Source organism: Phlebotomus papatasi, chromosome 3, assembly GCF_024763615.1.
Source record: "Phlebotomus papatasi isolate M1 chromosome 3, Ppap_2.1, whole genome shotgun sequence".
NCBI lineage: Eukaryota > Metazoa > Arthropoda > Insecta > Diptera > Psychodidae > Phlebotomus > Phlebotomus papatasi.
The window spans coordinates 13717790-13730645 of NC_077224.1; the positions used below are offsets into that span (position 1 = coordinate 13717790).

The 12856-nt window shown below is 32.4% G+C and overlaps 2 protein-coding genes across 2 annotated transcripts in view; one reads left to right on the top strand and one right to left on the bottom strand.

Annotated features, from left to right (window-relative positions):
- LOC129807789 (potassium voltage-gated channel protein Shaker) overlaps positions 1-8228 on the bottom strand; it is a 345833-nt gene extending 337605 nt beyond the window's left edge. Inside the window, exon 1 of the mRNA XM_055857278.1 lies at positions 7576-8228. The gene's annotated coding sequence lies outside the window, so the exon portion shown is untranslated. The remainder of the gene's footprint in view (positions 1-7575) is intronic.
- LOC129807792 (uncharacterized) overlaps positions 1-12856 on the top strand; it is an 802905-nt gene that overhangs the window by 306098 nt on the left and 483951 nt on the right. The gene's annotated exons all lie outside the window — the stretch shown is intronic.

The window sequence follows — 12856 nt, forward strand, 5'->3', positions numbered from 1 at the left end:
ATTACTACTTGGGATAAAAACACTGAACCAAGTTTTCTGTTCATGAAACTATTTAAAAAATTCCTTCGTAATTTGTTGTTAAGAAAAACTCAACTTCTTTATATGCATCAATCGCTTTAATGTTAATTAATTATAATACTAACTGCTTGAATTTCCTTAAATCCTTTTTGATTGCTAATATTCTTTGATTGTCTCTTTTATAAAAATTTATTCCTACGTTCCTTAAGCTGTTCATTAGTGAAATGCATATTTGTTAGGAAACTAACAACACGACAGTTATTTATAGAGTCTTTAGACAAATCTCCATCAGTCCATACTGTTTAAATAAAAGCTTTTATCTCCGAGACAAATATGAGAATGAATGTTTAATTTTAGCCCAACATCAAATACTCTTTGAAGAACTATTGAAAACCTCAATCTCAATTAAGAATTTGCAAATGAAACCTAATTAATCCGGAGTATTAAAAAAAATACTTTGCAATCTAATCAAAATTTGCCAAGTTACTATCGTTGTGATACAAAAATAAAAAAAAACTGTCTCTATTCTTTGGATTTTTTTTATTATCTCAAAAACTAATTTCCGTACAGATAATTGCTTGTGAGAGTTTGAAAGGAGAGATGATATGTGTTATATTTAGACGAAAAACACACGCCACTTTTGCAATTATGCTCGTCGTTGGAGTCTTTTTCTCCCCTTCTCAACATTATTGTCGACAGTGCAGCATCAATTTCCAACATCTTGACACTCTGTTAGACGAAAGGGGATCCCTGGGTTTGAGTTCATAAACACCCAGAGGTATGGGGTATTTCTCAAAGTCATTTGATTGATGATGTTTTGAGAGATACGGGGGGAAATTTTTGAAGAATTCGATCGTGCAATTATTGGCATAAAAAGAGGAGGATAAGACAGAAATTTGAGTGTGGGAAAGAGTTTTAGATGTTGATGAGACAAACAAAAAGTTGCTGGTGGTTGGCAATTTTCAGTGCCAGAATACATGTAAAGATCTAGGTTATCTCTTCTTGCGATATAACAGCTAAATGACGCAAATATTAAATTATCTGACATCAATGTGTCACGACAGTGTGAAGAAATTAATATATTTTTGTGTAATCGCAACGCATGTGACAGAAAATCACTTCTTCATTTTTTTTTAATAGACAAATTGGCAATCTTTCTATCGAATTCCGAAGGTTTGCCTGGCCTTCACTTTCACTACTTTTACTTGGAAGGTCGTTTTTATTGCTCCAAGTCTTAAGAGAGAACTATAGATTCCTGTTGATGGCATCGTTTTTGAAAATCTTAAATTTAATGATAAATGATGAATGGTATTCTGATCTAAGTTTAATTCTTTTGACAGTTTGATATGGACCTTCAGGTTATACGACTTCAGATAAACATTACGTGATTTTGATGACCCCCTCAAAAGTTAACGTTCTACCTCCGAAACAGTTGCAGAACTTTGTAAAAGTCAATTTTCAAAATCGTAACGATCAGGATTTGAAAATGAGATATCATTTGCCTTTATTAGGAACAGAGAGAAGAGTCGAAATGTATTCGTGGATCGGAAAGCTAGGGCAGTTCTTGGAATTCTGAATTCTAGGCTTCAGGGTGAATTATAGGTCACTGTTCTGAAACCTGGAGCAATAACGTGGTAAAAATATTCGGATATTTTTTGAAGGTTACAGGGGCCTCTCGTCATTCATTTTTCCATACGTTTTTGAATAGGGGCACTGAAGACTATTGGCAAGTTTTTTCTTAGAGAGAATTGGCTTATCAGTCTGATATACAGTGGCGACAAGATCAATAGCACAGTTTTGGACACTGTAATGTATGTATTATTTTTTTCAAAAAATTATGCTTTTAATAATATTTTGTTAAATCATATCCAATTGTATTAAACAGGCATACATCGGTTCACAGAATATTATTCCAGAATTACAGGTCTTTAACAAAAATCAAACAAAAGGCACGGTTTTGTTTGAATACTAACTCTGTACGTCTGGAAACACTTCTAAATCGGTCATTTTTACATAACTGACTTTTAGTAATACTCACATTAGTTACTCCCTCAAATTTTGTTCAATTTGTTGCTTTATTTTCGGTGCAGCAGCAAAAAAATTCAATTTTACAATACGAACAATGGTAGAATATTCTCAAGAAGTTCCTATTCTTTCTCGAAATTTTCAAGTTTTTTGGGTTATTTGTATGTTTGATCATAAAAACTTTTTGAAGTATTGGTTCTCTTCCTTAAAAAATAGAATTTAAAAAAAATCTTACGTTATTTTACGAAAATTTGTGGCATTAATGCCTGCAAATCATCAAGAATACAGCAATATAATGAATTTTAAAATGAAACTAAATTTCAGGTAGTATTTCCTGAGAAAATGAAAGTGTGTAAATTGTCCACACGAATTATACCTAAACTCATAAAATGACAAAAACTCATAGTTTTAACGGATTTAACAGATACAAATATTAAATAATTTTCATTTTTATTTATAATGGGCACTATATTTTATAAAAAATTAAGCATGATCAGGTATAAAGATTGATATTGTATCATAAAACATCAAAATAGGAAATTCGCAGAAGGTGTGCTATTAATCTTATCGCCACTGTACTTCGAAATTGTGCATTAAAAGTTTGAAAATTAGGTGAGATTCTTAACAATCTCACTTACTATTTTATAATGTTCGCCGAAATAATACACGAAGTACTAGCAAATTTGTTTAAGTTGCAGTGCAATATCTGCAAAAGTTTTACAAGGTAAAGTGAAAAATAGCTTCGCTTTTCATTAGGCTCGATGGGCCCCTGAAAAGTTACCTATCTTAACGGACTTTTTTTTGGATTTAAACGATTTCAGTGCGATCTGATTATTCAGTTCAATTCATTTAAAAAATCCACTACAAATAGGGTATAACTCTCTTACTTAATAAAGGCAAACTGAGGGTTCGACCGTTTCCTGGGTTGACATTTATCGAATAGACCGTACGCTATATATGAGGGAAGTGGGACAACTATGTATTAGGGCTCCTTTGAAATAAGGCTTTTTCTTCTATTTTTTAAATGGAATTGAGACTTATTAATAATGTAATTTAAATTCGCAATTGATATGCTCCAGTTCCATTTAGTAAGAAAGGAGAATAAAGCCCAATTTTAAAGCTTCCCCAATTTAAAGGTGCTCCACTACCCTTTATAATTAGATTTAAAAACGGAATGAATTAGAAGCCTATTCTCTCTATCATTTTCCAAACTTTAACTCCTAAACCTATTTTCATAATTTTATTGCACATGTTATTCTATTATTCTGTAATATCGTGTTAGAGCGATATCCTTATGCAAAATATATTTTTGAATCAATTTGTATAAAATTGAGTACCTTAAGGCCTCAATATACTTGATAAAGTTTGAATTGAAATAGCTGATTGAACATTTCTTGATGGAAATGTTCTCAAAAGAGAAATTCTATAGGAAGATTTTATCATTATCTTTTACGGTAGCTCTCTAAATTATGCCTTATTTGTGGAATAAGAGCTATCTCATCGTGTTTTTCATTGTTGAAAAACCCATCAAAAGACATAAAAATCCTGTAGCTTTGTAATCAGAATTTAGGGCAGAATCCCATTGACAACAAAATGCTCGTCGTAGCCACACCGTATTTCGTTAATTTACGCATTTTCATTGCAATTCTTAAGCAAATTTTCCATTATCGTATTACATTATCTCATAATCGGTGGCCCTGTGAAAAAAATAGAAGAAAATTGAAGAAATGAAACGAAAATTAGACAAACGGTGAGCAAAGAAACTGTAAGAGAAATTAATCGTACAGTTTTTTTTGTTCACCGTTTATCGCATTTTCGTTTTATTTCTTCAATTTTCTTATATTATTTTCACCTAGTGCCACCAAATGTGAGATAAGGTAATACGGTAATCTAGAATTTGCGTAAGAATTGCAATGAAAATGCGTAAATTAACGAAATACGGTGAGCATTTTACTGTCAATGTGATTATGGCCTTATGCATAACAGTTCAAAATAGATAATTAACCCTCTTGGGACCATTAGACCATCTGTGTCCTAAAAAATGTTCCTTCCACGGTTTTCTACAACTTTTGCTCGCAAAGTAGTCAGAAAAGTGTTTTTTACGACTCCCGATTTTTGCCCCTCTCGTTCTTAAAGTGTTAACCGGAAGGAAAGACGATGTCGAACCGGAACAGTCTATAGAATATTCTAAATCGAACATCGAACATGTGGTGTTGAATAATTCCTCATTAGAATTTTTTTTTGTTAGAAACTGAGGCACCACCGAGGACGAGACCCGTTTGAATTCAGAGATACTAATAAGTATGATTTTCCACAGAAGAAATAGTCGACATTAGTCTTAGAAATAAAATTACTGTTTACCCGTATTTGGTAGTGCCCCAGTTTCCTCTATACATTGAGGATTTAGAATCAACAATTAGATGCCCTTTGCATAAATTGCCCTTACCTAATCCTTTCCTGACTAATTTTACAGGCAAAATATTTTTGAAGATCAGCCTGAGTCTATTTGGGTCCTAAAGGCTTAAGTAAACTCAGACTAGTATCCATTATTCCATGATAATGTTTTGCCTATAATTTTGGTGGTAAAAGATGAGGAATATTTACGAAACGAACCTTAAATCGATGTTCCTAAGCCACTGTGCCCTAGAAACACTTACGACTTAAACCGAGAGACGGATTAATGTAATTATAATCGAAATAATGATTTGACTAAATTCTCATCAGTTTCCCACTAAGCCGTCTCTCGGTTTGGCTTCTCGGTTTAACCTGAGAAACGGATTGGTCGGAAACTGATGGAAATGTAATTTGATCATTATTTTGATTATAATTACGTTAAGCCGTCTCACGTCTTAAGTCGTAAGTGTGTCTAGGGAATTACGATATAAGAGTTTAGGATAAATCTTTAGTGTTAAAGGCTAAATCCTAAAGCCTGAGTCTATTTAGGCTTTTAGGATCAGCAGGGCAATCCGGTTTTGTATCGTAAATTCGGAAAAATTAATCAAAAATCAGATTCACATCAATTACTAAGATTTTCATAGAGCTCCTTGTAATGGTCAATCGATGCTCACTGGTTTTTTCTTTTAAAGTTATTCTACTTCTGAATTTACCTCAAAAATTGGTCACATGATATTGTCATATCGTTACAGAATTCCCCTATGGCACAGTTTTAGTGTCTACTTGACTTTTACTTTTACTAAGCAAGGAATACCGCACATATTTTTAATATACAGTATGCTATTATTCAAATACGAGTTAAGCTATGCCCAAAACTCTAATTTACGGAAAAGGCAAGCAGACTGTCAGAACTTCGTCGTAAAAAGGTATCATTCCTGTTTTAAAGTGGTAACAATCTTGGAAATGGTTACAATTTCCCTCACTATTAATTTCATTTCTACAATTTGAATATCAAGCGATTAAACGGTTTCGATTGTTTCTATTCATTTTCACCAAGAAACCTAATCAAAATAGCCAAAATGTCAATGAGATATTTCTGAATTTGGAATTACAAAAAAGTGATTTTTATTCAATGGAAATTGCGCTAAGGAAAGATAGATTATTCAGCTTTTACTATCTTAAATCAAAATTTCCCTAAGAACTTTTCACCTTTTATGACATTTTTTAAGTTAAATCATGTGGATAAACTCTAGACCTGAATAGGCTTTCATTTTCGCATAATAATACGTAAAGGAAACTAAAGACACCAATGATCTCGACATTTTAATATTGAATTTATTTCAAATGTTTTTCGGTTTTGGAAAAATATACACTTGTTTAAACGGTTCAGAATATTTAATTAGAACTCAATCACAGTTTGCATATCAGTGCTAAAATCCAGGCCTGAATAGGCTTTCAGTTTTCCATTAGAACTTTACGAAAACGGAACTGAAGTCTCCAACGATCGTAAACTTTTCAAATTGTTTTTAAATCAAACGTTTTTCGATTTCGAAAATGTGGACTTGTGTGAACTCAATCACACTTTGCATATCAGTGCTAAAATCCAGGCCTGAATAGGCTTTCATTTTCTCATAGAAACTTTACGAAAATGGGACTAAAGTCTCCAACGATCCTAAACTTTTCAATTTGTTTTTATATCAAACGTTTTTCGATTTCGAAAAATGTGAACTTGTTTCAATGGGTCAGTATATTTAATTAGAACTCAATCACATGTTTAATATCGAGGCTAATATTCTGGCCTGAATAGGTCTTCAGTTTCTCAACTTTACCAAAACGGGACTAAAGTCTCCAACGGACTTAAACTTTTCAATTTGTTTTTATATCAAATGTTTTTCGATTTCGAAAAATGTGAAATTGTTTCAACGGTTCAGAACTCAATCACATTTGGGCTAAAATTCAGGCCGGAATAGGCTTTCAGTTTCTCGTCGGAACTTTACGAAAATGGGACTAAAGTCTCCAACAACCTTAAACTTTTCAAATTGTTTTTATACGAAACGTTTTTCGATTTCGAAAAATGTGCAATTGTTTCAACGGTTCAGTATATTTAATTAGAACTCAGTTGCAGTTTGCATATTGAGGCTAAAATTCAGGCCTGAATAGGCTTTCAGTTTCTCATCGAAACTTTACGAAAACGGAACTGAAATTTCAAACGATCCTTGAGTTTTTCAAATTCGATTTATTTCAAACGTTTTTCGGTTTTCGAAATATGTGAACTTGATTGTCTGATTCAGTATATTGAATTAGAACTCCTTCATAGATTGTATTTTCGTTATAGAACCGTAATTTTGCAAGGGTTTTAAAAATGAAGGTTTAACTCTGTTTCTGAAGGCCTAGGACTTTCAAATAAAAAATCGTTCTAGTGATTTTTTCTATAATCAACTGTCTTTTATACGCAATTTCGAGACAAAATTATCTCAAACAAAAACTTCTTGGATGATTCCAAGGTTTCAAATGCATCCTAAAAAAAATTAGAACATTCAGAAAATAATTTGCAGAAATCTTAAAGTCCCTGAAATTCCAATTCAAATGCTATTTAGTCTTGAGATAATGCTTGAAATAACGGTTTCGCTAATCCAATTGAACAATTTGAAATGAATTATCAATAATAATAACAATTCAGAGGGCTTCACAGTGGATTTTCTGTTCCATAAACCCCTTTTCCTTTGTGTTAAATTTCCGTAAAATTTTTACAATGGCCCTTCAAGGCGGACGATTGAACAGCAAATGTACCAAAGATACTCAGAGAGACGATCAATTTCGAAAGTGAAAGCTTTGACAGAAAATTAGTGTAACTGGAAGACAGCCAAAATTGCCAATTGATTATTGATTTTGCAGTTTATTTCCGACTGAAAAGTATTTGATTTACGGAGTAGCTTGTCTCCCCAAAAAAACCTCCATAATCATCATATTTCTTTCAGTCAGGAAGTTGGCACAAGAGTCATAAAATCCGCCTCAATTCCTAACACAATCCACTTGGTGGCTATCCGTTTTGGTCTTGTCTTAGGCACCAGAATAAGGAGGACTTGTGGGAGGCCTCTTATCTCTTAGAACACTTGAAACTCTATTTTATTATCTCACGATATTAATGATTATATCCTTCAAGCAGCATTTTCATTAGAGCTTTTGCCATTGTTGAAAAGCTTTTCACATACACTTTTGGGATTTTCCCTATTGGGATTATTTTTTTTTTCTCTTTTAACACCAAGTCACATTATTTCTTTGGGCTGAACTTTTGCCATTGGCCTTTTTCTTTTCACCTTCTTTTAGTCACTAAAAATTTTTCCTAATGACAATCTCCACAGAAATAGATTTGATGGCTAACAATTTGATTAACTAATCGCGGCTTTTCACTGATATTCTTCTGTTCTTTCTCTAAAAGACTATAAGCACGATATATATTTTATCACACGCTTTATATATAATTTTTTTTTTACTACATCTCCGCGAGACTCATAATTTATTTTATAAACATAAAGGAAAACTTATAAATAATTTTATTTTTGGTACTATTAAAAAAAAATGAAAAGAGACCAAAAGTCTACGCGAAAAAGATTGTTATTTTTTGATCCACTTGGGTAGACTGATATGAAGTTCACATAAACATTGTGAGTCAACCGAGAAAATGGTGATATTTTATGGGATGATTGGCTGCAAGAAGATGCTCCTGCCTAATGATAGATATACAAATGATTAAAAATAATATCCGCACACCGATCTCAACATCTCGACGGGCAAACTACAACTGGTGTTCCTCGTAACCTGGAGACCCTTGCCTTGGCGTGCACAACTGAGATACAGGATACGGACTTTAGTGTGAATGACAAGAATACCATGATTTTGCGCATATAGCGGCATGCTGCCTCATGATTACAGCCGGGTTTCCACCGTTCAAATGGCTCAAGTGCAAACAGGATGACTATAGAAGCACCCGAACCAGAGGCATAACAACTCAATGATTATTTCATGTTGATGCTCAACAAGACGCTGGCTGCTGCAAAATAACCACCTCGCACATTTTTTTTTGTTCCTTCTTCCATCCAAAATGGAAAAAAATTCTGCAGGCAACATGGCCCTACTACCTACACAGGACTTTGTCTGAAAGTTCAATTGCCCGTGAGAGAGCTTGAAGCGCCCCTATTTCAACCAAAAATACACATAGTCCACAACCTAGAGCAAAAAAAAAAGCTCACAGTGATTTCTGTCTCTTTCACGTGCCTTGTTATACCTTTGTGGCCTCCACCCCCAATCCCTGTCCCTCCTGGGAAAAGGATATAAATGTCCTCAGCAGTGTTGAGATATACTTTAAGCCGGTGCGAGAATGATGTGATTTTTACCATTACGGTGCCAAAAAAATAATTTCCACTCTCTCAAAAGGGCTTCCAATTGATGTGATTTTCGCATTAACCGCGAGGCAAAAGGGCATCTTGAACTCTTTTCTCGAAGGTGAAGGTCAGTCAAGGTCAATTAATATTCTTTGTTCGAGTTTTCTGTTTGAGCACTTTTTAACCTTGGGCTTTTTGACCAAGATTCGGTGAGATTCTCTATCATTTTCCTAGGGCACGGTAGGGCAGGTACATGAATTATCTATTGGATCAGTAATTTTGTCAGTTAAATCAGCATTGAAGTTTGAATCACATCAGAAGTGTGCAAAATTTCGGCCACTTTGAGTGTAATTTCGGCCATGCAAATAAATTAATTAAAATTATGTATATTATCTTCGAATAGTCAATGAATTCATTTTGCTTTTAAATATTTATTCATTTTAGGATGTATTAACACAAAGACCGTTAAATTTTAGTTATAATTTAAATTTAAATTGCGTTGAAAAAACTCATTGTGGAAAGTCTTACAAAAAATGTGACAGATCGATTGTGTTTCTACCAGTCTTGTGATTTGTGGTGAAGTACAGAAGGTTTTCCTTCGGTGTTTTTCATGGAAATTGATTAATATTCATTAAAGATTGTTTCTGTTTATGTTAATACTGAATCAATTTTGGAATTGCTGTAAAACGCATCGTGCGATTTTTTTTAAATTTTTGGATGTTTTAGAGATAACCCAAACGGAAATTGACCATGTGCAAAAATGTCGTTGAATCATTCCTAATAACGGTTTTTCAAGTTCAAAGGTTAAAAAAGTCTCTGGAGAGCGCATTTATCAGGCGAATGGGGTCATGTTTGGGCTCGTTGGAAAGGTCTTGGAATTTCAGACAAAATGAACCGATTCCAATAGGTTTTGAACTGGTAATGACCCGATTCATGACCGATAACTAATTTTTATATGAAATTCAATTGTATTACTCCTGAAGTGTATTTTGGAGAATGTTTTGAGTGATTTTTAAATCCGTTAAAATCGATTGTGAACCAGTAATAAATCGGATACAGGGCCGTAACGCTGGGGAGGAATTGAGGGGCAATGCCCTACCTTAAAACATCCAATGCCCCACCTTTAAAACCAGAAACTAAGATAATGTTCTAAGTAAACTGTAAGTATGATATGGTAGAGAAGAAATTAGTCTCTTATTAAACAACATGATACATCTAATCTAATAGAGTGATCGATGGAAGTGCTTAATGCAATTGGTCAAAAAATAATTTAGTGAAAAATTTAAATATTTTCTCAAACATCTTAAAAAAAATAAAATAAAATATACTTTGAATTTTGTACTTTTATATTCCTAAGAGCTTGAATTAATTATATTTTTTATTATGTTAAAAAGAAATTAGAACAAGAACTGCTGTTTATGTCAACTTTGATCCACGTGACCCCTTAAGTATATGGATCGAAGAATTAGAATAATATATTTTTTTTAAATTTGTCTTTTTTTAATTTTTTTTTTGTTTTATCTAATTCACTTACATTCAAGTGAAATGGGACGGAAATCGACTAACCAAAATAGATCAAGCAAAAATTTTGACTAATGCCCTTTACCTACTGATGCCCTACCTTAAATTCAACTCTAGCTACGGCCCTGATCGGGTATGAACATTTAAGTAATTTTTAATTTTTTAAGTAATTTTTTTTAAAGAAAACGGTAAATGATACGAAATTACTTTTAAGGGATAGCATCTAAATCACGAGTTCGAGCACTTCGAAATCAACCACTTTTTATTCGAAATTCTATTATATTAGTTTTAAGTTCTTTTGGGCAATGTTTTGAGTGATTTATAAATTCTTTCAAATTGGTTGTGAACCGGTAATGAACCGGGTCATAACCGATAAGTAATTTTTATCCGAAAATCAATTTTATTACTCTTAAAATTTTTTGTGGGATCTTACGAGTGATTTAACAAATCGGTTTAAGTCGATTGAAAACCGATAAACAGTAAAGGATGTGAAAGTACTTTTGAGGGATATCATTTTCAGAGATAACAAGTTCAAGCACTTTTGAAAGACTGGGACGCTTTGCCACCCCTTTTTAAAATGAATTTTAGACGGGAGAAGGTGAGATCTTAATTAATTTTAAAGGTAGAAAACTGTAACTTGGGGGTTTTCATTAGAATATTGAAGGGCACAAATAGACAAAATGAGGTGGATATCGTGCATAGGGTGTAGGCAGGAGGCGAAGTGGTCCATCTCTCCCACTGTTCCAACTCTCCTCGAATGACTATATAAGAAATCATGGATACTTAAAAGGATATTTGTGCAGCAAATTGTCGACATAAGTTTAAGTAATGTGAACATAAATAAGCAGTATTTACCTGCAAAGTGCAAAAAAAAAGTTTTAAATTAGGTTATGCATTTCATGCAGAATGAAGTTATGATAATTACTGATCAAGACGATGAAAAGAACAATGGTTCTTTAGGGATCTTGCCAAGAATACAAATTGATTTTTTTGCTACTTCTTCTTCAGGAATGATATTTGAACTTTAACGAATTGTTTCTCATTTCTCCTAAATAAATTGATGCGTTCAAAAATTATTAAAAAATATACGCATTACATTGCACGCAATATCGGACGTCAAGTTTCTTGCCAAACCGGAACATTTTCAAAACTTTTTGCATATCATATTATTTTCAGAGGCTACGTTTTTATTGTTCCTTTGGTATTAAACAACCTAAAGAACAAAAAACAACACAAAATTAAATTTTGAGAAAGAAAGAAATGTCCGATATTGCGAGATGTTCGAAATTTGGTTGAGTTTCCCTATGTAAATCATGAAAAAACTCGCAAACTTTAAAGAGCTCCATGAATTTTTCTTTTTCATTAAGTTCTCAATAAAATTCAGGTGATTACTTTATCTGTTGACCTCATTATTGAAAAGTTCACTACCAGTTTGAAAATTGTTCAGAATTTCCAAAGTTTTTTAGCGTTTAATAATAAATAAATTAAGGAGAGGCGGAACCATTTAATTAAGCTTTTGCAATGCATTTACCTTAATAACTTTTTCATTCTTCGACCGGATTCGATAAAAGTTTTGTTGAATAAACTTTAGCATTACCCATTATATATCTAGGTGATTTCTTATTAAAGTTTGTTTAGTATCTTTATTTGTGATATAACGCACTGTTCACTTTACAAAATGTATTTTTTTTTAAAGAAAATTTTATTTACTTTAGTATTCAAGCTTACCTAAATGAAGAAGTGGCATTAACTGAATAAGGACACCACCCTACAATTAAAAATGAAGAGATTAAACATTTAAATCTCTAATAAAAGGCAAAATATTACGCATTGATTTTTTGACTATGTGTAGCATTGTTCGTTAATCAATACCCTATCATGAACTATCCTGTTGCTCATCTCGAAGTGACGACATTATTTAATACCTTTATAGTGATACAAGAGATTATAAGCTTTCATAAGCTATGAAAGATCAAAGATTCCTAAAATAGTTTCAGTTTGGAATTGTATAGCTTCGTAAATTAGTAGAGGAATCCCTCTAAAGAAACAGGATCAATAGAGCTTATAAAATTACTCTTGATACATTATCAGTAGATTCATTATGTATTTATTATTTGTAATCTCTTTTTCTTATTGAATTAATAGAATAAGTTACAAATTTTAATTGTTTTATATTTTTATTAAACCATTTTTCTTATTTTCGTGCTTAACTGATTGTTGTTCTGGTTTTACTGAATCCATTTTATTTTATACTAAATGCGCAAGTATTGGAAGCCTTAAAGGGGTACAGAAAATATGTAAGAAAATATGCGAAACTGTGTAATCGTTCGCAGTTGATTACACAGTTTACCATTACATAAAATTTAAAATACACATTTTCATACTAAGCATTTGGCTGAAATACATATATGAGTAAGTTTAAAAGAATAATTTTCTTAAAAAAAGTAAACCAACGATTATCCGTGTAATGTTTTTTTACTGTGAAGCTTACATTGTAAAGAATCTAAATAAAGTCA